We start from the raw sequence: 23977 nt of genomic DNA on the forward strand, positions 1-23977 counted from the left end.
TGTCATTTGCGTATCTGAGGTTATTGACATTTCTCCCAGCAATTTGGATTCCAGCTTTGCTTCATCCAGCCCAGCATTTCTCATGATGTACTCTGCATATACGTTCTCTTGCCAGAATACTGGAGTAGGTAGCCTTTCCCTTCTCCAGGGGATCTTCCCAACCCACGGATAGAACCCAGGTCTCCCACATTGCAGGTGGATTCTTTACCAACTTCCCATCAGCTGTTTGACACATGGTAATGCATAAATCTCAGTGCTACTCTCTCAAAGTGTCCCACCCTCTCCCTCCCCTGCTATGTCCATAAGTCTGTTCTGAGTGTCTATTTCTGCCCTGCAAATAGGTTCATCAGTACAATTTTATTACTTTTGTACACAAAATCTGATGGAGAGGGGGGAAAGTCCCAGCACCAAAACCTGAGACCCAAATTCCAATATGAGTCATGATACAAACTGATGAGACCAGCCAAATTCCAATCTTTTCATAAGCAAATGTACAAAATGGAATAGAAACTTTTCAAGATCCTGTTGCCTTAGAAATCCAAACACTTACTTAAAATTCTGAGTGTTCACAAAACACTTACTTAAAATCCTGAGTGTTCTGTCCACAACCTTGCCAAAAGAAATGGTTTCTTTATTTTCTTCCTTATGTCTTTGTGACTGTTATTGTTATTACATTGTAAAAATATTAACTGTAACTGGAAAAGAAAGCATAACATCTACTTATGAAGTTCAACAACACTCACTAGCAATATCACAGGATTTATTAACTTTTTCTTACAAAAAGCATTAAAGAGAATTTTTTAAAATGTTATTGTTTTTGTTCAGTCGCTGTCATGTCCGATTCCTTGCTACCCAATGAATCGCACCATACCAGGCTTCCCTGTCCTTCACCAACTCCTGGAGTTTGCTTAAATTCATGTCAATTGAGTCAGTGATGACTTCCCACCATCTCATCCTCTGTCTCTCCCTTCTCCTCCTGATCTCAGTCTTACTCAGCAACAGGGTCTTTTCCAACGAGTTGGCTCTTCACATCAGGTGGCCAAAGTATTGGAGCTTCAGCAACAGTCCTTCTGAGGAATACTCAGGGTTGATTTCCTTTAGGGATAACTGGTTTGATCTCCTTGCTGTCCAAGGGACTCTCAAGAGTTTTCCCCAGCACCACAGTTAAAAAGCATCAATTTTAGGGTGCTCAGCCTTCTTTAGCATCTAAGTCTCACATTCATACTACTGGAAAAACCATACCTTTGACTATATGGACCTTTGTTTGCAAAGTGATGTCTCTCCTTTTTAATATGCTGTCTAGGTTTGTCACAACTTTTTTTTTCAAGGAGCAAGTGTCTTTTAATTTCATGGCTGCAGTCAACATCCACAGTGATTTGGGAGCCCAAGAAAGTAAAATCTGTCCCTGTTTCCACGTTTTCCCCTTCTATTTGCCATGAAGTGACTGAGTGTCAAGCCAGCTTTTCCACCTTCCTCTTTCACTCTCATCAAGAGGCTCATTAGTTTCTCTTTGCTTTCTGCCATTAAAATGGCATCTTCTGTATATGTGAGGTTGTTGATATTTCTCCTGGCAATCTTGATTCCAGTTTGTGATTTATCCAGTCCAGCATTTAGCATTATGTACTCTGCATGGAAGTCAAATAAGCAGGGTGACAATATACAGTCTTCTTGTTCAGTCGCTCAGTCATGTCTGACCTTTTGTGACTCCATGAACTGCAGCATGCCAGACTTCCCTGTCCTTCACTATCTCCCAGTGTTTGCTCAAACTCATGTCCATTGAGTTGATGACGCCATCCAACCATCGCATCCTTTGTCACCCGCTTCTCCTCCTGCCTTCAATCTTTCCCAGCATCAGGATCTTTCCCAATGAATTGGCTCTTCCCATCAGGTGGCTAAAGAATGGAGCTTCAGCATCAATCCTTCTAATGAATATTCAGGGCTGATTTTCTTTAGGATTGACTGGTTTGATCTCTTTGTAGTCCAAGGAACTCTTGAGTCTTCTCCAGCACCACAGTTTGAAAGCATCAATTCTTCCAAACTCAGCTTCTTTGTAGTCCAACTCTCACATCTATCTGTACATGACTTCTGGAGAAACCATAGCTTTGACAATAAGGACCTTCATCTGCTATGATGATATAGCCTTGTACTTTTTGCCAATTATGAACTAGTCCATTGCTCCAGGTCTGGTTCTAACTGTTGCTTCTTGACTTGCATACAGGTTTCTCAGAAGACAGGTAAGGTTCCCTGGTATTTCCATCTCTTTAAGAATTTTCCAGTTTGTTGTGATCCCCACAGTTAAAGGCTTTAGCTTAGTCAGTAAATCAGAAGTACACGTTTTTTGGAATTCCCTTGCTTTTTCTGTGACTCAGAGGATGTTGGCAATTTGATCTCTGGTTCCTCTCTCTTTTCTAAATCCACCTTGTACATCTGGAAGTTCTCGGTTCACATACTATTGAAGCCTAGATTGAAGAATTTTGAGCATAATAAAAAATACATATACTAATAAATAACTAAAATTTTTAAATTAAATAAATAAAAATATAAAATAAAACCTTAATGAAAAATAAAGCAGAATAAAAAAGTAGGTAGACTAGTATAACAAATCCCCAGGTGCCCATTACTCCTCTTCAAATATAACACAGTCAAGTTTGTTTTATATACATATCCTCTCCACTAAAGGAAATACCTGGTGTCATAACATTTCTGTAAATGTGCCAGGACATATGTGTAAAAAGATCACATATGTTACACATATGTGTAACAATCATACCTTAATATGACTTCAATAAACTAGGGAAATAAATTTTAATATATAAATGACAATAATAACAAGTATTTTAATTCACTGATTTTACCTTGAATGTTAATTCCCTATCTGTATATTTCAAATTTTCTATAACTGTTTTATATGTTTTAGTCCATTATTTCTATATATGATTTTTTTTAGTTTATTTCTTTAGTTCAGTTCAATTACTCAGTTGTGTCTGACTCTTTGACACCCCAAGGACTGCCGCACACCAGGCCTCCCTGTCCATCACCAACTCCCGCAGTTTACTCAAACTCATACCCATTGAATCAGTAATGCTATCCAACGATCTCATCCCCTGTCATCCCCTTCTCCTTCTACCTTCAATCTTTCCTAGCATCAGGGTCTTTTCCAATGAGACAATTCTTCGCATCAGGTGGCCAAAGTACAGGAGCTTCAGCTTCAGCATCAGTCCTTCCAATGAATATTCTGGACTGATTTCCTTTAGGATGGACTGGTTTGATTTCCTTGCTACCCAAGGGACCAAGGGATTCTCAAGAGTCTTTTCCAACACCACAGTTCAAAAGCATCAATTCTTTGGTGCTCAGCTTTCTTTTTTTTTTTTTTTTTTTTGGAGTGGTTTCAGTCTTTTCCCCCTCCCCATTTATTTTTATTAGTTGGAGGCTAATTACTTTACAATATTGTAGTGGTTTTTGCCATACATTGACATGAATCAGCCATGGATTTACATGTATTCCCCATCCCGATTTCCCCTCCCACCTCCCTCTCCACCCGATCCCTCTGGGTCTTCCCAGTGCACCAGCCCTGAGCACTTGTCTCATGCATCCAACCTGGGCTGGTGATCTGTTTCACCGTTGATAATATATATGTTTCAATGCTGTTCTCTCGAAACATCCCACCCTCGCCTTATCCTCAGAGTCCAAAAGTCTGTTCTTTCTTTATGGTCCAACTCTCACATCCATACATGAGTATTGGAAAAACCATAGCTTTAACTAGACGGATCTTTGTTGGCAAACTAATGTCTTTGCTTTTTAATATGCTGTCTAGGTTGGTCATCACTCTTATTCCAAGAAGCAAGCTTCTTTTAATTTCATGGCAGTATTTACCATCTGCAGCCATGATTCAGGAACCCAAGAAAATAAAGTCTATCACTGTTTCCATCGCTTCCACATCTATTTGCCCTGAAGGGATGGGACCAGATAACATGATCTTAGTTTTTTGAATGTTGCATTTCAAGCAAGCTTTTTCACTCTCATCTTCACTTTCATCAAAAGGCTCTTTAGTTCCTCTTCGATTTTGGCAATAGGGTGGTGTCATCTGAGGTTATTGATATTTCTCCTGGAAATCTTGATTCCAGCTTGTGATTCATCCAGGCCGGCATTTCACATGATGTACCCTGCATATAAGTTAAATAAGCAAGGTGACAATATACAGCCTTGACATACTCCTTTCCCAAAATGGAATCAGTTCATTGTTCCATGTCCAGTTCTAACTGGTGCTTCTTGACTTGCCTACAGATTTCTCAGGAAGCAGGTAAAGTGTCTGTATTCCCATCTCTTGAAGAATTTTCCAGTTTGTTGTGAAGCCTATAGTCAAAGGCTTTAGTGTAGTCAATGAAGCAGAAGTAGATCTTTTTTCTGGAATTCTCTTGCTTTTTTGATGATTCAGTGCATGTTGGCAATTTGATCTCTGGTTCCTCTGCCTTTTGTAAATCCAGCTTGAACATCTGGAAGTTCTCAGTTCACATACTGTTGGAGACTGGCTTGGAGGATTTTGAACATTACTTCGCTAGAATGTGAGATAAGTGCAATTGTGTGGTAGTTTGAACATTCTTTGGCATTCCCTTTCTTTGGGATTGGAACGAAAACTGACCTTTTCCAGTCCTGTGGCCACTGCTGAGTTTTCCAAATTTGCTGGTATATTGAGTACAGCACTTTCATGGAATCATCTTTTAGGAATTGAAATAGCTCAACTGGAATTCCATCACCTCCACTAACTTTGTTTGTAGTGATGCTTCCTAAGGTCCACTTGACTTCGCATTCCATGTTGTCTGGCTCTAGGTTAGTGATCACAGCATCGTGGTTATCTGGGCCATGAAGATCTTCTGTATAGTTTTTCTGTGTATTTTTGCCACCTCTTCTTAATATCTTCTGCTTCTGTTAGGTCCATACCACTTCTGTCCTTTATTGTGCCTATCTTTGCATGAAATTTTCCCTTGGTATCTCCAGTTTTCTTGAAGAGATCTCTAGTCTTTCCCATTCTATTGTTTTCCTCTATTTCTTTGCACTGATCACTAAGGAAGGCTTTCTTATCTTTCCGTGCTGTTCTTAGGAACTCTTTATTCAAATGGGAATATCTTTCCTTTTCTCCTTTGCTTTTCACTTCTCTTCTTTTCTCAGCTATTTGTAAGGCCTCCTCAGGCAACCATTTTGCCTTTACATATTTTTCTTGGGGATGGTCTTGATCACTGCCTCTTGTACAATGTCACAAATCTCTGTCCATAGTTCTTCAGACACTGTCTATCAGATCTAATCCCTTGAACCTATTTGTCACTTCCACTGGATATATGTAAGGGGTTTGATTTAGGTCATAACTGAATGGTCTTCTGGTTTTCCCTACTTTATTCAATTTAAGACTGAATCTGCCAATAAGGAATTCATGATCTGAGCCACAGTCAGCTCAGATCATGAGTATAGTCAGTCTTGTTTTAGCTGACTGTAGAGAGCTTCTCCATCGTTGGCTGCAAAGAATACAATCAATCTGATTTCGGTGTTGACCATCTGGTGATGTCCAAGTGTAGAGTCTTCTCTTGTGTAGTCAGAAGAGGGTGTTTGCCATGACCAGTGCGTTCACTTGGCAAAACTCTGTTGGCCTTTGCCCTGCTTCATTTTGTACTCCAAGGCCAAATTTGCCTGTACTCCAGGTATCTCTTGACTTCCTGCTTCTACATTCCAGTCCTATATGATGAAAAGGACATCTTTTTGGGGTGTTAGTTCTAGGAAGTCTTGTAGGTCTTCACAGAACCGTTCAACTTCAGCTGCTTTAGCATTACTGGTTGGTGCACAGACTTGGATTACTGTGATCCTGAATGGTTTGTCTTGGAAATGAACAGAGATCATTCTGTCATTTTTGAGATTGCACCCAAGTGTTGCATTTCAGATTCTTGTTTACTATGAAGGCTACTCCATGTCTTCTAAGGGATTCTTGCCCACAGTAGTAGATATAATGGTCAGCTGAGTTAAATTCACCCATTCCAGTTCATTTTAGTTCACTGATTCCTAAAATGTCAGTGCTCACTCTTGCCATCTCCTGTTTGACCACTTTCAATTTACCTTGATTTATGGGCCTAACATTCCAGGTTCCTACACAATATTGTTCTTTACAGCATCGGACTTTACTTCCATCACTAGACACAACCACAACTGGGTGTTGTTTTCACATTGGTTCCATCTCTTCATTCTTTCTGGAGTTATTTCTCCACTCTTCTCCTGTAGCCTACTGGGCACCTACCAACCTGGGAGTTCATCTTTCAGTGTCATATCTTTTTGTTTTTTTCATAGTGTTCATGGGGTTCTCAAGGCAGGAACACTGAATTGGTTTTCCATTCCCTTCTCCAGTGGACCGTGTTTTGTCAGAACTCTCCACCACAATCTATCCATCTTGGGTGGTCTTAATCTCACGGCTAATAGTTTCATTGAGTTAGACAAGGCTGTGGTCCATGTGATCAGTTTAATTAATTTGATCTGTTTGATTATGCCAAGCCTTTGAATTTGAGGATCACAACAAACTGTGGAAAATTCTTCAAGAAATGGGAATACCATGCCACCTTACCTGCCTCCTAAGAAATCTGTATGCAGGGCAAGAAGCAAGAGTTAGAACCAGACATGGGACAACAGACTGGTTCCAAATAGGAAAAGTAATATATCAAGGCTGTATCATTCAAAATGCAAAGCTGGATGAAGCACAAGCTGGAATCAAGATTTCTGGGAGAAATATCAATAACTTCAGATATGCAGATGACACCACTCTTATGGCAGAAAGTGAAGAACTACTGATGAAAGTGAAAGAGAAGAATGAAAACGTTGGCTTAAAACTGAACATTCGAAAAACTAAGATCATGGCATCTGGTCCAGTACTTCATGGCAAATAGATGGGGAAATAATGGAAACTGAGAGATTTTATTTTGGGGGGCTCCAGAATAACTGCAGATGGTGATTGCAGCCATGAAATTAAAAGAAGTTTGCTCCTTGGAAGAAAAGCGATAACCAACATAGACAACATATTAAAAAGCAGAGACATTACTTTGCCAACAAAGGTCCATCTAGTCAAAGCCATGGTCATGTATGGATGTGAAAGTTGGACCTTAAAGAAGGCTGAGCACCGAAAAATTGATGCTTTTGAACTGTGGTGCCGGAAAAGACTCTTGAGAGTCCCTTGGACCACAAAAAGATCAAACCAGTCACTTCTAAAGGAAATCAATCCTGAATATTCATTGGAAGGACTGATGCTGAAGCTCCAGTACTTTGACCACCTGAGGCAAAAACTGTCTCATTGGAAAAGACCCTGATGTTGAAAAAAAACTGATGGCAGGAGGAGAAGGGGACGACAGAGGATGAGATGGTTGGATGGCATCACTGGCACAATGGACATGAGTTTGAGCAAGCTCCAGGTGTTGGTGATGGACAGGGAAGACTGGCGTGCTGCAGACCATGGGGTCGCAAAGAGTCGGACATGACTGAGCGACTGATCTGAACAGAATTTACCTGATTCATGGACTTAACATTCCAGGTTCCCATGCGATTTATTCTTTACAGCATCAGACTTTATCACCAGGCACTTCTACAATTGGGTGTTGTTTTCACTTTGGGTCAGCCTTTTCATTCTCTCTGGAGTTATTTCTCCACGCTTCTCCAGTAGCATATTGGGCACCTACTGACCTGGGGAGTTCATCTTTTGTGTCATATCTTTTTGCCTTTTCATACTGTTCATAGGGTTCTCAAGACAAGAATACTGAAGAAGTTTGCCATTCTTTTCTCCGGTAGATTAACATTTTGTCAGGACTGTCCACCAAGACCTGTTCCGTCCTGGGTGGCCCCACACATCATGGCTCACAGTTTCACTGAGTTACACAAGACTGTTATGCATGTGACCAGTTTGGCTGGTTTTCTGTAACCATGGTTTCATTCTGTCTGCCCTCTGAGGGGTAAGGATAAGAGGCTTGTGGAAGCTTCCTGATGGGAGGGACTATCTGTTGGGGAATCTGGGTCTTGTTCTATATTTTTTAATTGGAGTATAACTGCTTTACAATGTTGCATTAATTTGACATGTATCAGCTATAAGTACACACATATTTCCTTCCTCTTGAACCTCCCTTCCACCCTCCCCATCCCAGCCACCTAGGTCATCACAGAGCACCAAGATGAGCTCCCTGTGGTATGCAGCAGCTTCCCTCTTATTTCTATAATTAACCTTTCTCTATTCATAAAGTGTCATATAGCACCATATCTAATGTATCCTTTAAAAAAGGATATTAAACAATCTATATACTCAAGTTCATTAGAATTTCTTTACTCATTGACCTTGCCTAGATATCAAAATGAAATTATTTGGCATGATTTGTTTGTAATTAACCTTTGGTGTCTCCCATAGTTCAATTTCTTGTCCTCTTGGTGACACCGAATGACTGCTTTATTATTTGTTCCAGTAATTAGCCAGCTATTATTATTCTCCAGCTATATATATTATTCAACTGAAATGTTGATATAAAATTTTTTGTTCTGTGACTCTTATTTTCTGTATAAATCTGTTAAGTATTTTGCTACTATCAAACGCACTCTTTTGTATTCCTTCTCTAACTTGCCTCTCTTTCCAAAAAAGGTCAACTGTTAAATTATTGGGAAGATCCCCTGGAGAAGGAAATGGCAACCCACTTCAGTATTCTTGCCTGGGAAATCCCATGGACAGAGAAGGCTGGTGGGCTACAGTCCATGCAGTTGCAAAAGAGTCAGACACGACTTAGTCTTAGCGACCCACATCCCATCAAATTAACTGATACTTTGCCTTCTATGCTTTGCCTTGATATGTTCCTTTGAAAAAATAATTTTTTAAAATGAAAAATTTCATTTCCTTGATCTACATGATGATAAAATTATGATGAAATCAAACAGAAGTATGAATAGAATAATTTAAAAATAGGAATCATCAAATTTCATGTTCTAAATTTATATCAGTTTCACTAGTGTAACAGATACTTCCTCTGAGAAAAAATGACAATTACCATTTGTACCTTAAGTAAGGATTTTCCTGAGGCCCCAGAGAACCATAAATAACAGTTTCTTTTTAAAAAGTGAAAAACAGAAATTTTCTTTTTCTTTCATCAAGTTAATAAGAAGTAAAACAAATTTAAAAAGCTGGAGTGAAGTGATTCAGTTCAAAATAACTGCAAGGCAAGAACTAAACTTAGGTCATAGAGACTAAATTTTAAAAAAAAATTTAAAAGACTAAATAAAGGCCAGTCATTATTTCATTGTTATGGCAGTTCAATCATAAGTCAGGGCTTATAGGAGTACCTCACTTAGCAAAATAAATATATTTTTGAAAGCTGAAAAAGTTTGGAAATTTTCACAATTCAAATCACATTTCAAATGCACTGGTTCAGTCACTAAGTCAGGTCTGACTCTTTTGTAACCCCATAAACTGTAGCCCTGCAGGCTCCTCTGTCCATGGGACACGCAAGAATTCCTTCCCACGCAAGAACGCTGGGGTGGGTTGCCATTTTCTCCTCCAGGAGATCTTTCCGACACAGAGACTGAACCCGCATCTCCTGCACTAGCAAGCAGATTATTTACCACTGAACCACCTGGGAAGCCACCTTCAAATACATTAGGAGTTTACTAATTAAAAGTATCCTGAAATGAATCTTTTCATACTGCAAAATCAAACAAAATAAATAAAAATTACTTGTTTTTTGATTAACCACCAGTAGAAATAATACCTAAATTTATTAAGTGCTTAATTCTGTGTACTAGTTTCTGTGCTCTTGTTTTACATCTGTACTCTTTATAGAGACCTTGTTAACGCCCACACCCTATCCTCTTGACTCATCTGTGAGTTCTCATGCCATTGCTATGGACAGTCATACTGATGCTGACAGCTTCCCACTTTAAGGACCCACAGCTTTTCCTCCACTTCCTCCCTAGGCTTCCTGGGATCACCTTGAAAATACATTTCCTGCCCCTAAATCCTTAACCTCAGCGTCTGCTTTTGAAGAAAATCCTAATTAAGACTGTTGGTAATAGAAGTGGTACTAAAAAACAGACCCTCAGAATGGGATTCTAGAATAGTATCACTTAACTGGTCAGCTGGCATCAGGGATCCAATTTCTATTGATATATGAGTGGTAATAGCCCATACGATGTCACAGCAGCAGAATGACTAAAATTCTTACCTGGGGTAGACTGAAATGTAGAAGAGGAAGAAAGAGAACGTACAAGCTTACACAACAGCTCTAATACTTGAAAGATATGGGGGCAATCATAACTGCAATATTCTGGAGTTAGTATTTGTTAACTGCTCTAAAAAGCTCTGAAGAATGGGACCAGCAGGCTTGGGTAAAACACCTATCAAAATGCAGGGCAAGCTGTAAAAAACAGAATGCTATGAAAATCAGCATTTAAATTAAACCTAATCTCCTGTGCCCAGAGAGCAGACTGCACTGAAAATTAGGTCTAAGATTTGACTCAGTAGCTGAGCTACAAAGAAGACTAAACATACAGCCTTAGCAGGCCTCCCTTGCTCTGCTAAGAAGAGAGTAAGATAAGGAAACATGGGACAGTGGTATTGGATTCGTTAAGAACACTGAACACTCATATTCTGACAAAGCCTCTGGGCTGAAAGGATCCACTCGATTCCCTTTCATAAAGGAAAGCAGCCTCTAACTGCTTGGAGATTTGCGAAGGCAGTACTTGAGGAAGATGTCCTCCTTAAGATCTGCCTTGCCTCCCCTCATCACCTCTAGACCAACAAGTATGGTCAGATCATACTCATAATCACTCTAATTGTGAAATACAGTCTCTACCATGGAAAGAAATAGTTTATTCATCGAAAAAGCTTCTGACCCTGTCTGACATGTGATGTTGAGAATTGGGCACACATATAGAAGTGTATGTAGAGGGTGTTAAGCTGAGGCAGGGGGCAGAATACCAGAGAGAAAAAAGTGTATTTACACGGAGGCACTCTCCTGTGACTCAGACTATAATTTCTAGCAAGAAAACCTTAATGAGGTTCCGAAACAGTGATGGGATGTCAATGTGAGTTAGAGGATTCCAAAATAGAAGGCACCAGAGGTATCATTTAACTATTAGAAGCAGGATTAATGTATTTGGCATAAAAGACAGTAAGGTCAGAGCAGCAACCAGAGAACCTTGACCTGCAAGGCCATTTTTCTTTGTTGAGGCAAAAGAGATGGGTAGTATGTTCATTTGCTAGGGCTTCCATAACAAAGTTCCACAAACTGAGTGACATAAACAACAGATATGTATTCTGGAGGCAAGAATCCAAGATTGAGGAGTCAGTGAGGCCAGTTTCTTCTGCAGGCTGCGAGCACCTGTTCCATCTGTCTTCAAGTGGTTTGCTGGCAATCTTTAGCACTCATTGGCTGGCAGAAGCATCACTCTAATCTCTGTCTTCATCCTCATGTGGCATTCTCTTGTATGTGTTTTTTCCATGTCCAAATTTCTCCTTTTTATAAGAACCAACCATGTAGGATTAGAGACCTAATCTATTCCAATATGGCCTCATCTTAACTAATTATGTCTTCCATGACCTTACTTTCAAATATGGTCCCATTCTGAAGGACTAGGGTTAGTACTTCAACATATGAATTTTTAATGGACACAATTCAACCCACAATAAGTAAAAAATAACATTATTGCTTGACTTTTATGGCCAAAAAAGATGGAAGACTTAAGAGCAGAAGATTTACGTGTAGTTTCCAGATCTGAGCCCGTTCAGAAACCTAAAGCCCATCAATGTAAGGGGAGGACACATCCTCCTGAGCTTCTCCAATCATTCTCCAAAGGGGTGTGCCGCCATCTACCAGAGTAGCTCAACAGTGGGGACAGAGTGATACTCACCCCATCCAGGGACTGCTGGATATAGTTCCTAAGCTAACATTGACACCAGGGTACCCAAAATACTTATATGGCCACCCAGGTACAGTGGAAGCACATACAGTCCAGAAAATAAGTGGAGTCCAGGTCCAAGTCCGTCTCACAGTTGGTCCAATGGGTCTACAGATCCACCATCTGGTTATGTATCTGGCCCTTGAATACATAATTGAGATGGAAATATTCAGCAGCAACCAAAACCCAAATGTTGGTTCTTTGACCTGAGTGAAATAAGATCTACTATGATAGGAAGGGACAAAGGGACAAAGGAAGCCCCTGATAGAACTTCCCCCTTAACCTCTTTCAGGCAGTAAATCAGAAGGAATAATGTAGCCATGAGCCTCAAAAGAAAATTTGTGCAACTCGCAAAGAGTGACTCCTGCAGAAAACATACAGCTCACAGATGGATCTGTTTGATATGTTGGAACAAGATAAAAATCCTCTATTACACTATAGCCTATGCAGGAATGAACTGCTTCAGTGTTATTTAAAATGTGGTCCACAGACGAAAGCACGCTCACAAACTTTTTTTTATCATTCCACAAGATATATATACACAAGTATAAACAGTGAGAGTACACAGTTGAAAACATTTATATCAACTTCACATTATCACAAAAACCAAGGGTGTGATTTTATATTCTACAAAATGATCAATCATGATGACTCAAAACAAAACAAAAAGTCCTTCACATGGTCAGTCTGAGTATCACTATTCTAAAGGACAGGAGTGAAAGAAAAATCCAACATCAGGCAGAGGTTCATAATCTTTGTAAGAGAGAGAAGTGGTTTGAGGTAAGGATATATATGAATTATTGGCCAATGGCTAATAGCTCTGCTAATTGATCAGGAGCCTGGAAGGAGCAATAATGGATGATCAGACACAAAGAGGTCTGTAAAAGGAGCATGCAGATGACCCTACAGGAGTAGACAGAGTAGACACAAAGTGTAAATGAGCATCGAGGTGGAAAGATGACCCACCTCATGAATGTCAGACAGCCTGTCCTTAACCACGCTGATGCTTACAGAGCAAACACGGTCGCCGGGATGGAAGTCATGTGAATGGGCACAAAAGTGTGAGCGCTTCTTCACCAAGGACGGTCTAGATATTTTACAAGTATTAACTGCCTGTGTTAAGCACCAAAGACACATACATGTAAACCACAGCCCCTGGGAAGGCAATGTCTCAGCTGAGTGCTAAAGTTTAAACACAATTTAGTTGTGAGAAGAAGCAATGGCTTCCCGGAAAGAGGAAATGGCACACACAGAGCCATGTGAGAACCAGAGTACAAGTCTGAATCCATGAAGAACGCCAAGATGAAATAAAGCTTAGACCATTAAATGCTTTGGACACCTTTTAGGCTTTCATAGTGAAGGTGATCGATAATTACTAAAGGATGTTAAATAGAAGAGGGTTTAGAGAAAAAGAAAGGATATATTCAATTGGGATTTTTGAAAGGAATTCAAAATTTGGTAAAGCTAAGGAAGAGGAGGCTGGTGGGCTACAGTCCATGGGGTCGCAGAGTCAGATACAACTGAGTGACTTAACCCACAGCACGAGGAAGAAAGACGTCTAGGACAACCCAGGTTCTTTCCTAATCCCTACATCCCCTTTGAAGAAACTTCTTTGAATCCCTATTTTATTTCTACCTTAGTGGACTTTTGCTTTTGTACCTTAGTCACATCTCTCTCCTCCTACTGATGAACTCTTTATGGGCAGACACTATGACTTATTTCCATTACGTGGTCAGCAGAGCCAGATTTTAGGTTTGGAAAGTGAGGCACTCACTTTTGGGTTTATGGCATGGCAAAGCTGAACCTGGGTTTGCCGGTGGCTCAGCAGTAAAGAATCCCACCTGTAATACAGGAGACATGGAGACAAGAGTTGATCCCTGGGTCGGGAAGATCCCCTGGAGAAGGAAACGGCAAGCCACTCCAGTATTCTTGCCTGGAAAATCCCATGGACGGAGGAGGCTGGCTGGGCTACAATCCACAGGGTCGCAACAGAGTTGGACATGACTGAGTCACTTAACAGTAACAACGACATATCTGAATCCCTTCTTTACTTAAAAGTTTGATATTTCACTCATTGCAGATTTTTTGCCTACATTGATTTTTTAAAACACTGCATTAAAATAGTATTTATCATGATTACTAAGGGTTTCTTCGCATCCTATTACATTTTCTACCCAAGGCAAGCACCTCACTTAGCTCTCCCTAGTTTACCTGCCCTGTTCTCAGCATCTAGTAACACAAGCAGGTACTGAAATGCATGCTGAATGGGGGAAAGCAAGCTAATGGCATAAACAGCAAGATGGATGGCGGTGCACCGTTAACAGAGGAAGTGAATACAGGAGGAGCAACAGAGTCTGGAAAAGATGATGAGTTTATAATGCATGTCAAAACACTGCATACTGTATTATCTTATAGATCATTTATTATTCAACACTGGCAGCATTTATAATAGGAAATATTAAAGACTGACAGTACTCAAGGAATTGTCCTCAGGATATTTCCCCATTATCTTTTTAAAACATATTAATATTTGAGTTATTGAAGCAATATCCAATCTCTTAGCTCAGTTTATGAGTTAACATTACTTAGGACACCAATATGAACTGCTCATTATACAAACGTATAATACACTTACAGACTTTGACATTACACTACCAATACTCTGGGATTGCAAGAGAGTTGGACACAACTGAGCAACTAAACAACCAACATCCTATCAGCAAGGCCTAACCTGATCTCTATGAAACAGCATCTTCATTACTTTATTTCTTTATCCTACCTCACTTTTCTTCATAACATTTATCATCACCTAATAGAGTAATATGTCACCTATTTTTCTTTCCCCTTTAAAATGATGAGCTCCATGAGAACATTGGGATATGTCTCTTTTATTATATCCTCAACACCTAAAATAGATGTCTTTGAAGGTCATGACAAAGGATGGGAGAGTGGTTGAAGGAAGGCTTACACTGGCACAGAAATAAGCCAAAGCAAATAAATAAAACCCTGTATGGATCGAAAAGTGGAGTTAGGAGCTCAAAAGAATGTGAAAGAAATCCCTAAAAAAAAATGCAACTGCAAACCAGAGCAATAAGTTCAGGAGCTTACCTGCAATTTACCTTGGAAAGGTTTTTCAGTTAGGTAACCAATGGGCTTGGGTTTTTACAGCCTTTGACCAGAAGAGATCCAAATCTCTGTAGAAAGCTGGTACCTTCAGAGGGCTATCTGCTTGGGTATCACTAGCATACAAGATGAAAAGAAATGTGCTTCAGCCTGGGCTCTGGGAAGAATGAAAAAACTCTTCCTGAGAGTTCTTGACTATAACCTATCCTCAAGACTTTCAGCTTTAAATTTATACCATCTACACATGGTCCAGGAATCCTAAGCACCAAAATCAAAATAAACACTAGTTCTGGGGTGTGTTAGTTATCAACTTATTGTATCTCAGCTCCAAATCCTCTCTTCTTTGTCCTGCATTCTCATGTAGGGGTTAGACTCTATAAACATTTCTCCTGTGCTTGATGACACAATATTAAGCTTTGTCAAGAGTATCCTGAAGGGGCAAGGTTGATCAGATCATTAAGAGGTAAGTCAATCGCCTAACTTCCAGAGTGAGGACATAGTTAACTGAAACGAATCTGCCCACTGATGAAACCAAACCAGATGCCTTCTTTCACTCCACCAGACCAAGGAGATGACCTGCAGGCCTGTGTTTTAAGGTTTTCAGACCTGGATTTGAAAGACACAAGTCTTATCACCCCAGCAGCAGACTCAAAGTAGAGTTAGATGTCAGTACAAAGAAGAAATACTCGTTTGCAAAGAAAAAGGCATTTGCCCTTTTGTCAAAGCGAAGGAAGTTCCAGCACCTCCTTTTAAATGTAAAGAAAAATGGTGGAATTTGGCATCAGGAACTGCTTACAGACCCAATCAGCAGCCACAGACATGTGGCAACACAACATGTTGATGAGTTTTCCAGAGCACTTGCTTTAAAGCAGCTGGCTATGAGACTGAGCACCTCAAAAAGTCCTGAGTCTGCAGACAAAAGGAACCCTTTCACAGAGGACCTTAGCTGCAACCATGAAGCGTCTGCCCGGCTCCCTGATACAGGCTGCTTTAGCCCTGATGAGCTGATGAGTGACCAGGGGCAATGCTGAAGGGGAACTGGCTACTTTATTACTGCTACTGTGACCTGAAGGATCCTGACTGGGTCTGTGCCTGGCAGACAGCTCTGTGTCAGCAGCTGCACCTCACAGGCAAGCCCAAAACAGACTTCACTAGACTCCATCCTCTTTCTCAAGGAGCCCGGATGTGATTGACAATGCTCATCATGGAACTCTGGAGAGTCACTACTAGTTTGTTTTGCTATGGAAGGAATGAATGGGACAGTTAGTTGGTGGAAGCAGATTAGCCTCCAGACTCTACATAGAAGTGATGCTTTACTGTCCACTGTTTATAAAGGATTACATGTGTAAGGACGACTGTAAGACCAGCAAAGGAAGAGTTTGCTGTTTTCCACAATTGTGTGTTGGTGAGTTTGAAGAAATTGTGCCCATGGGGATCAGTCCCAATAAGACCTCCTACAAGAAGCCTGGAACCCATTTATCCCTAGGTGAACTTCACAAAGTAGAAAAGTTTCTGTCTCAGGCAAATCAAGAAGAAATTGATACTATCCTACTGGACTGCAGAAACTCCTATGAAAGCAAAATAGGACAAGCCTAGGGCTGCTTAGGCCCAGACATCAGGAAATTCAGTTACTTCCCTGGCTACGTTGATGAAAATCTAGAACTTTTCAAAGAGAAGAGGGTGCACTGTGGCATCTGTTGTGAGTGGGGTTCAGTCAACCTGAAAGACAAGGGAGTGTGCAAGGAGTGTCCCAGCTCAAGGGTGGTCCACAAGTGCCTGGAGGCGCTACCTGATGGCTTTTACATAGGGAAGCTGGTTGCTTTCAATGAGCATCAGGTCTTATCCTCAACAGCGACTTAGTGTCAGAATGCTCCTACTATGGGGTCCCATGGGACCAGTATAAACTCTGCGTCATTCCCCAGTACTGTCAGCTTGCCTTGAGCTGCCCTCCCTGCCAAGAACAACGATTCACAGCCTGTTGTGTCACATGTCAAAACAAAGGAAGGAGACAGTCTGCAAGGCCAGGCCAGAGCAGCTTTAAAGAAGAACGCGAGTACAGAGCCCAGGGGCCACATGCACCCAGGGAGCTCTCACAGCAGGAGTCACTGCCCGGGAGCCCTGGGCCCTGGCCGGCTATTGATGAGGGCGGGCCATGCTCATGTGAGCAGTCCCATCTGCATTTCCCCACACAGCTAGGTTTGGGGTTACATGTATTAGAGAATGCTAGAGCTATACTTAACAGAGAAACAGGGACCTGTAACAGAAACACAGAACTTCAGTGACCCCAGAACCACCACGGCCAACTGGTCACCGTGTCGGCCACCTGTCCTTTACAAGAGAGGGAAGAGAAATCTGGGGGCTGATCTCTTACTGGAGACGTTCTGACTCAGAAGATGCCGGAGCACAGAAAAAGGCGAGCTACGTGGGACCCCAAAGTTGCTGAGGGAAAGAGCCTTGAGCCTGGCGAGCTGACCTGCTTCTTCTGTGCCATGCAACAGGGCTGGCAGTAGTCATTTTAGGTATCCACAAACCTGTCTGTCCCAAGCAAAATTGTGAAAGCTGCACAGCCCTGTATGTGGACCCCTCTGAACCAGGGCCAATCTGTCATCCAGCCCTCCCTTCCTCTCTTCTCTGCTAGCCTGAGAGCACTAGACAAGATAAGGATCTGTAAACTATGGCATTTGGCCCACCTCCTTCTATAAATAAGGTTTTACTGGAATAGCCACACCCATTTATTTACATATGATCTACGGCAGAATCAAGCATCTACAAGAGAGACATGACCTGCAAAGCCTACAGTATTCACAGGTATACCTCAGAGATATATATTCAATTTCAATCCACCACAGTGAAATGAGTTACATGAATTATTTCATTTCTCAGTGTATATAAAAGTTATGCTTATATTATGCTACAGTCTATTAAGTGTGCAACAGCATTATGTCTGAAAAACCAATGTACATAACCTAATTAAATATTTTTATTGCAAAATAAAAGGAAAATTGTTTCAAATAAATTGATTTTACCCATTGAATACAATAAAACATAAGCTTTTCTGTGAAAATCTAATCCAAAGTTAATAACATAATTCTCACCTAACAGGCACCCTTTTTTCCCAATGGTAAAGCTGACTTTAATTTTTCAGGAACTGAAATATTCCCTAGTCACATCTAACATTCAGAGAAATTCTCAGCTACTTCTTTAACTCAATAGATGTATTTTTTAATATCTATATATTTATTTGGCTCCACCAGGTCCTAACTATGGCATGTGGGATTGTCAATCTCTGTTGCAGGATGCAAAATCTTTTTTAGTTGCGGCATGTAGGATCTTGGAAGAAAATTTAGTTGCAGCATAGGACACTGAAAGAAAACTATAATCAACCTTGAGTGAAGTGAATTCGCTCAGTCGTGTCTGACTCTTTGCGACCCCATGGACTGTAGCCTACCAGGATCCTCCGTCCATGGAATTTTTCAGGCAAGAGTACTGGAATGGGTTGCCATTTCCCTCTCCAATGATCAACCTAGACAGCATATTAAAAAGCAGAGACATTACTTTGCTGACAAAGGCTGCCGGGAGCCAACACACGAGACCCCGCCCTTGGAAAGGCCATAGGGGAGAAAAACCTTACGGGCAAGGCGAATCAGGTTATCAGGGGTTTTGAAAAGGTCAGCTCACGAGACCCTGCCCCTAACAATGCCGTAAGAGAAAAACCTTACGGGCAAGGCGAATCAGGTTATCAGGGGTTTTGAAAAGGCCAGCTCTCGAGATCCCACCCATGACAAGGTCATGAGGAGAAAGCCTGATAGGCAAGGCAGATCAGGTTTTCAGGGATTTCGGAAAGCTGCCCCCGGCTCTCACCTTAAAGATGATATCTGTCTTTCTGATGCCTGCCTCAATGGACTACTCCCTAATTTCTCTGACACAGGCAGGAAGGCCTTCCCCGATCTCTTCCCAAATAAGAATCAATATAGAATTTTAATCAATAAGTTTCCCAGGTGGTGGTATTTTATGAAATTATTTAGGGTGAAAGGAGTGTTTTAATTCAAACTCCTTTGCTGGTAGTTTTGTTAGCCAAATGCATTTATGCGCTTGGTACTAATATACATGATTGCTTATAATATCCTAATCATAAAATAACATAAAGAACCTGATTATATAAAAGCCCTAATAGATATAGAGCCCTTTTAAGGGGTAAAGGAGTCCTATTGGAAAACATAAGAAAATTATTCTATAGGTGGTTATTGGGTTGTGATTTGCTTGCTATGTTTTACTTGCTGTGTTTTGCTTGCTGTATTTTTGCCTTTAATGTGCTAAGGTTGTGTTGTGGAGACCATTGTTAATATAGTTAAAGATCTAGGGAAATAAGAACTTAGCCCTAGTGTGGTAACAATGAGATGGTTGTTAATTGTCAGCCAGGAGTGCTAGGTAGAAGCTGCCTAACTGAAGCCGCAGAGTCTGTATGGGGTAAACTTCTTAGATAAACGCAACTGACAACTTTTGCAGAAAGATTAACTTTTGTATTAACAAGAATATAATTCTACTCTGTACTATTGCCCTATGAGACTGCTACCTTTCAGTTAAGGTCACCATAGAAACAGAAAATAGGTTTACAATCACCTGACCTGCAAAACTGTTGATAGGCCCCAAGGCCAAAAGATAATGTACAAGACCCTCATAAACAAAGAAGTATGCAGAAAACACCCTGGTTTTGTGAAGAACAAGCTGATATAATGTTAAACTATCTTCCCCTTAGAAATGTACTAATGTAGGGTATAAAAGCCACGGTAAAAAATAAAGCATTGCCAGACTCTTCCAGACTCTCTGCACCCCCGTCTGGTCATTCTCTCTCTCTCTTTCTCTCCCCCTCGCAGACTTGGCCCTATCAAGGCTAGTCTCACGTCTCTCTCTCTCGCCGACGCCGTTCATCCTGAGGGTACCCCCTGGATCCTGTCGAGGCTGGACCCCGGCAAAAGGCCCATCTAGTCAAAGTTATGGTTTTGCCAGTAGTCATGTATGGATGTGGGAGTAGGAGTATAAAGAGAGTTGAGCACTGAAGAACTAATGCTTTTGAACTGTGGTGTTGGAGAAGACTCTTGAGAGTCCCTTGGACTGCAAGGAGATCCAACCAGTCAATCCTAAAGGAATTCAGTCCAGCATATTCATTGGAAGGACTGATGCTGAAGATGAAACTCCAATTCTTTGGCCATCTGATGCGAAGAACTGACTCCTTAGAAAAGACCCTGAGGCTGGGAAAGATTGAAGGCAGGAGGAGAAGGGGATGACAGAGGATGAAATGGTTGGATGGCATCACCAACTCGATGGACATGAGTTTGAGCAAGCTCCGGGAGTTGGTGATGGACAAGGAAGCCTGGCATGCTACAGTCCATGGGGTCACAAAGAGTTGGACACGACTGAGCAACTAAACTCAACTGAACTGAATGTAGTATCTTAAGTTGAAGCAAGCAAACTCTCAGTTGTGGCTTACTGGGATCTAATTCTCAGACCAAGGGCTGAACTCTGCCCCCTGCATTGGCAGCCTGGAGTCTTAGCCACCAAGGAAGTTCCTCAATAGATGTATTCTTTTTCTTTTTTAAGATTTATATCCCATATCTACATGGATGGCATTTAAGCAGGTATTTAGGCCAGTAGACTCCAGTTTCATTTATAATAACATCGATTGTTAATATACTCCATTTCACATACCAAGTATCTTCCCATTTTTTTTTTTTCATTTATTTTTATTGGTTGGAGGCTAATTACTTTACAATATTGTCATGGTTTTTGTCATACATTGACACGAATCAGCCATGGATTTACATGTGTTCCCCATCCTGAATCCCCCTCCCACCTCCCTCCCCATCCCATCCCTCTGGGTCTTCCCAGTGCACCAGCTCCGAGCACTTGTCTCAAGCAACCAACCTGAACTGGCGATCTGTTTCACACTTGATAATATACACATTTCAATGCTATTCTCTCAGATCATCACACCCTCGCCTTCTCCCATGGAGTCCAAAAGTCTGTTCTATACATCTGTGTCTCTTTTTCTGTCTTGCATATAGGGTTATTGTTACCATCTTTCTAAATTTCATATATATGTGTTAGTATACTGTATTGATCTTTATCTTTCTGGCTTACTTCACTCTGTATAATGGGCTCCAGTTTCATCCATCTCATTAGAACTGATTCAGATGTATTCTTTTTAATGGCTGCGTAATATTCCATGGTGTATATGTACCACAGCTTTCTTATCCATTCGTCTGATGGGCATCTAGGTTGCTTCCAGGTCCTGGTTATTATAAACAGTGCTGCAATGAACATTGGGGTACATGTGTATCTTTCAGTTCTGGTTTCCTCAGTGTGTATGTCCAGGAGTGGGATTGCTGGGTCATATGGCAGTTCTATTTCCAGTTTTTTAAGGAATCTCCACATTGTTCTCCATAGTGGCTGTACTAGTTTGCATTCCCACCAACAGTGTAAGAGGGTTCCCTTTTCTCCACATCCTCTCCAGCATTTATTGCTTGTAGACTTTTGGATAGCAGCCATTCTGACTGGCGTGTAATGGTACCTCATTGTGGTTTTGATTTGCATTTCTCTGATAATGAGTGATGCTGAGCATCTTTTCATGTGTTTTGTTGTATCTTCCCATTTTATAATGTGATAAAGTGTTACTATGTTTTGGCTACAATAAAAATGAAAAACTTTCAGAAGAATAGGCTGGCCAATTCGTATATCTTATGCTTATCAGTATAATTTAAACTTGCTCTATATTAGAACTATTTAGTACAAACACAGCCCAACCAGTATTCTACCACATAGAACCTTATGATGTTTCACTGTATGTGTCAGCTTCACTGTGCATGGGGTGCCCAGAGATTTGGTCATACATTATTCTGGGTGTCTCTATGAGGATGCTTTTGAATGAGATTAACATGTAAATCAGTAGACTGAGTAGAGCAGATTGCCCTCCTTAATGTGGGTAGGCATCATCCAACCAGTTGAAGGCCTGGATAAAACAAAAGGGTTGGCCTTCCCCCAGGTAAGAAAGAATTTCTCCTGCTTGCCTGCCTTCAAACAGGAACATCAGTTTTTTTTCTGCTTTTGATTCAAGCAGAAACACTGACTCTTCCTGGGTCAAGCCTGCTGATCTTCACCCTGGAACTATACCATCAGCTCTCCCGAGTGCTTGGCTTGTCGACTCACCTCACATATTTTGGGACTTAGCCTCCCTGATCACATGAACCAATCCCTTATATTTATATTTACTATACACATACATGAGCTTTCCTGGTGGCTCAGCAGTAAGAAATCTACCTGCAATGCAGGAGATGCAGGTTTGATCCCTGGGTGGGGAGTATTCCCTGGAGAAGGAAATGGCAACCCACTTCAGTATTCTTGCCTGGGAAATCCCATGCACAGAGGAGGGCCCATGGGGTCACAAGAGTTAGACACGATTTTGCAACTAAGTCACCACCGTGTGTGTGTGTGTGTGTGTGTGTGTGTGTGTGTATCATGCTACCGATTTTGTTACTATGGAGACCCCTGACTATACATAATTCAAATGACTCCTGTTGATTCTTGCTAAAGCATCTCTCCTAAACAGCTATACATGCACCAAACCTTTCCCTTTCTTCCCCATCTCAAAAGGCATTGCGACTATCATCCCCTTTCTTCATCTCCCCCAACCCCCATCCCACAACCTACTGGAAATATTCCTACCCCATCTCGAATTATGTAGTTAGAATATGAACTGGCATCTTCTTGAAAATCCTTTCTACCCTCTAGGCCACTGTTGTTTGGCCAATGGGAAGGTAGGGACACCTGATCCAAGCTGAGACAACAAAAAGCTACACATACAAATGAGATTTTTTTTTTTTTCAATTTAGAAACTGAAAGATAGTTGCCTGAAGTCCCTTCCCACCAGCAGTCGTTCGCAGTGATCAGGCCTCAGAGACACAGCAAACACACAGGGCAAAAGCGAAAGCGGAAAAGGGCCCTGCTAACGACACCCATCCCTTGAGTCAGCCTCACCCCCCCCTCAGGCTCAGTCCCATCAGCAAATAAATTCTCTTTTTGGCCTAAGCTGATCTGAGTCAGGTTTCAGTTGGCTGGAGCCAGGAAAGTGAAAAGAAAGTGAAGTCGTTCATTCGTGTCCAACTCTTTGCAACCCCACGGACTATGGCCTACCAGATTTCTCTGTCCATGGGATTTTCCAGGCAGCAATACCAGAATGGGTTGCCATTGCCTTCTCCAGGGGATCTTCCGGACCCAGGGATCAAATCTGGGTCTCCTGCATTGCAGGAAGACACTTCACCCTCTGACCCACCCCTATTGTATGCAAATAATTATGGAAATTTACATAATTGAACAAACTAACTTCAAGTGGTTTCTATAATCACTAGATAAACTGGCAAACTTCCATAAATTGATATTATTCAAAATATTACATGTGTTCATTATTTGTCCTAAAAACATCACTGAGGCTACTTAAAATGCAAAGGTTACCCAGGAATACTCTCTTTGCTAATGTTTATAAGGGACTTTTTAAATTAGAAAGCACAATTAAAAACCATAATGAGCAAAAAAACACAAAAAACCATAATGGGCTCCATGTTATCTGATGAACACTATAAGCTCCCATTAAAAATGTTATATTAAAAAATATAACAGTAATAAAAAATTCTATAAAGTGTTATGATCAGTGAAATTTTCAGGAAAATCATAATATTTATAAAATGGGGTCATCAATAAATATCTTTTTGGTATTTATAACTTATAAAACAAAGTTTAAGTTTACTATTTTCTTAAACTTAGTTGGAGGAAGGCTGAAATTTATTATTTTCTTACAAATCACGGAATCCCTATTATAGACAGCACATTTATTATGAACCATTAACACACAAGT

General features: G+C 40.9%; 1 protein-coding gene and 1 pseudogene across 3 annotated transcripts in view; one reads left to right on the forward strand and one right to left on the reverse strand.

Moving 5' to 3' along the window:
• ANKS1B (ankyrin repeat and sterile alpha motif domain containing 1B) overlaps positions 1-23977 on the reverse strand; it is a 1071061-nt gene that overhangs the window by 999997 nt on the left and 47087 nt on the right. The gene's annotated exons all lie outside the window — the stretch shown is intronic.
• Positions 15613-17354, forward strand: LOC136176388 (thiosulfate sulfurtransferase/rhodanese-like domain-containing protein 2; annotated as a pseudogene).

Source organism: Muntiacus reevesi, chromosome 1 (assembly GCF_963930625.1).
Source record: "Muntiacus reevesi chromosome 1, mMunRee1.1, whole genome shotgun sequence".
NCBI classification, from domain to species: domain Eukaryota; kingdom Metazoa; phylum Chordata; class Mammalia; order Artiodactyla; family Cervidae; genus Muntiacus; species Muntiacus reevesi.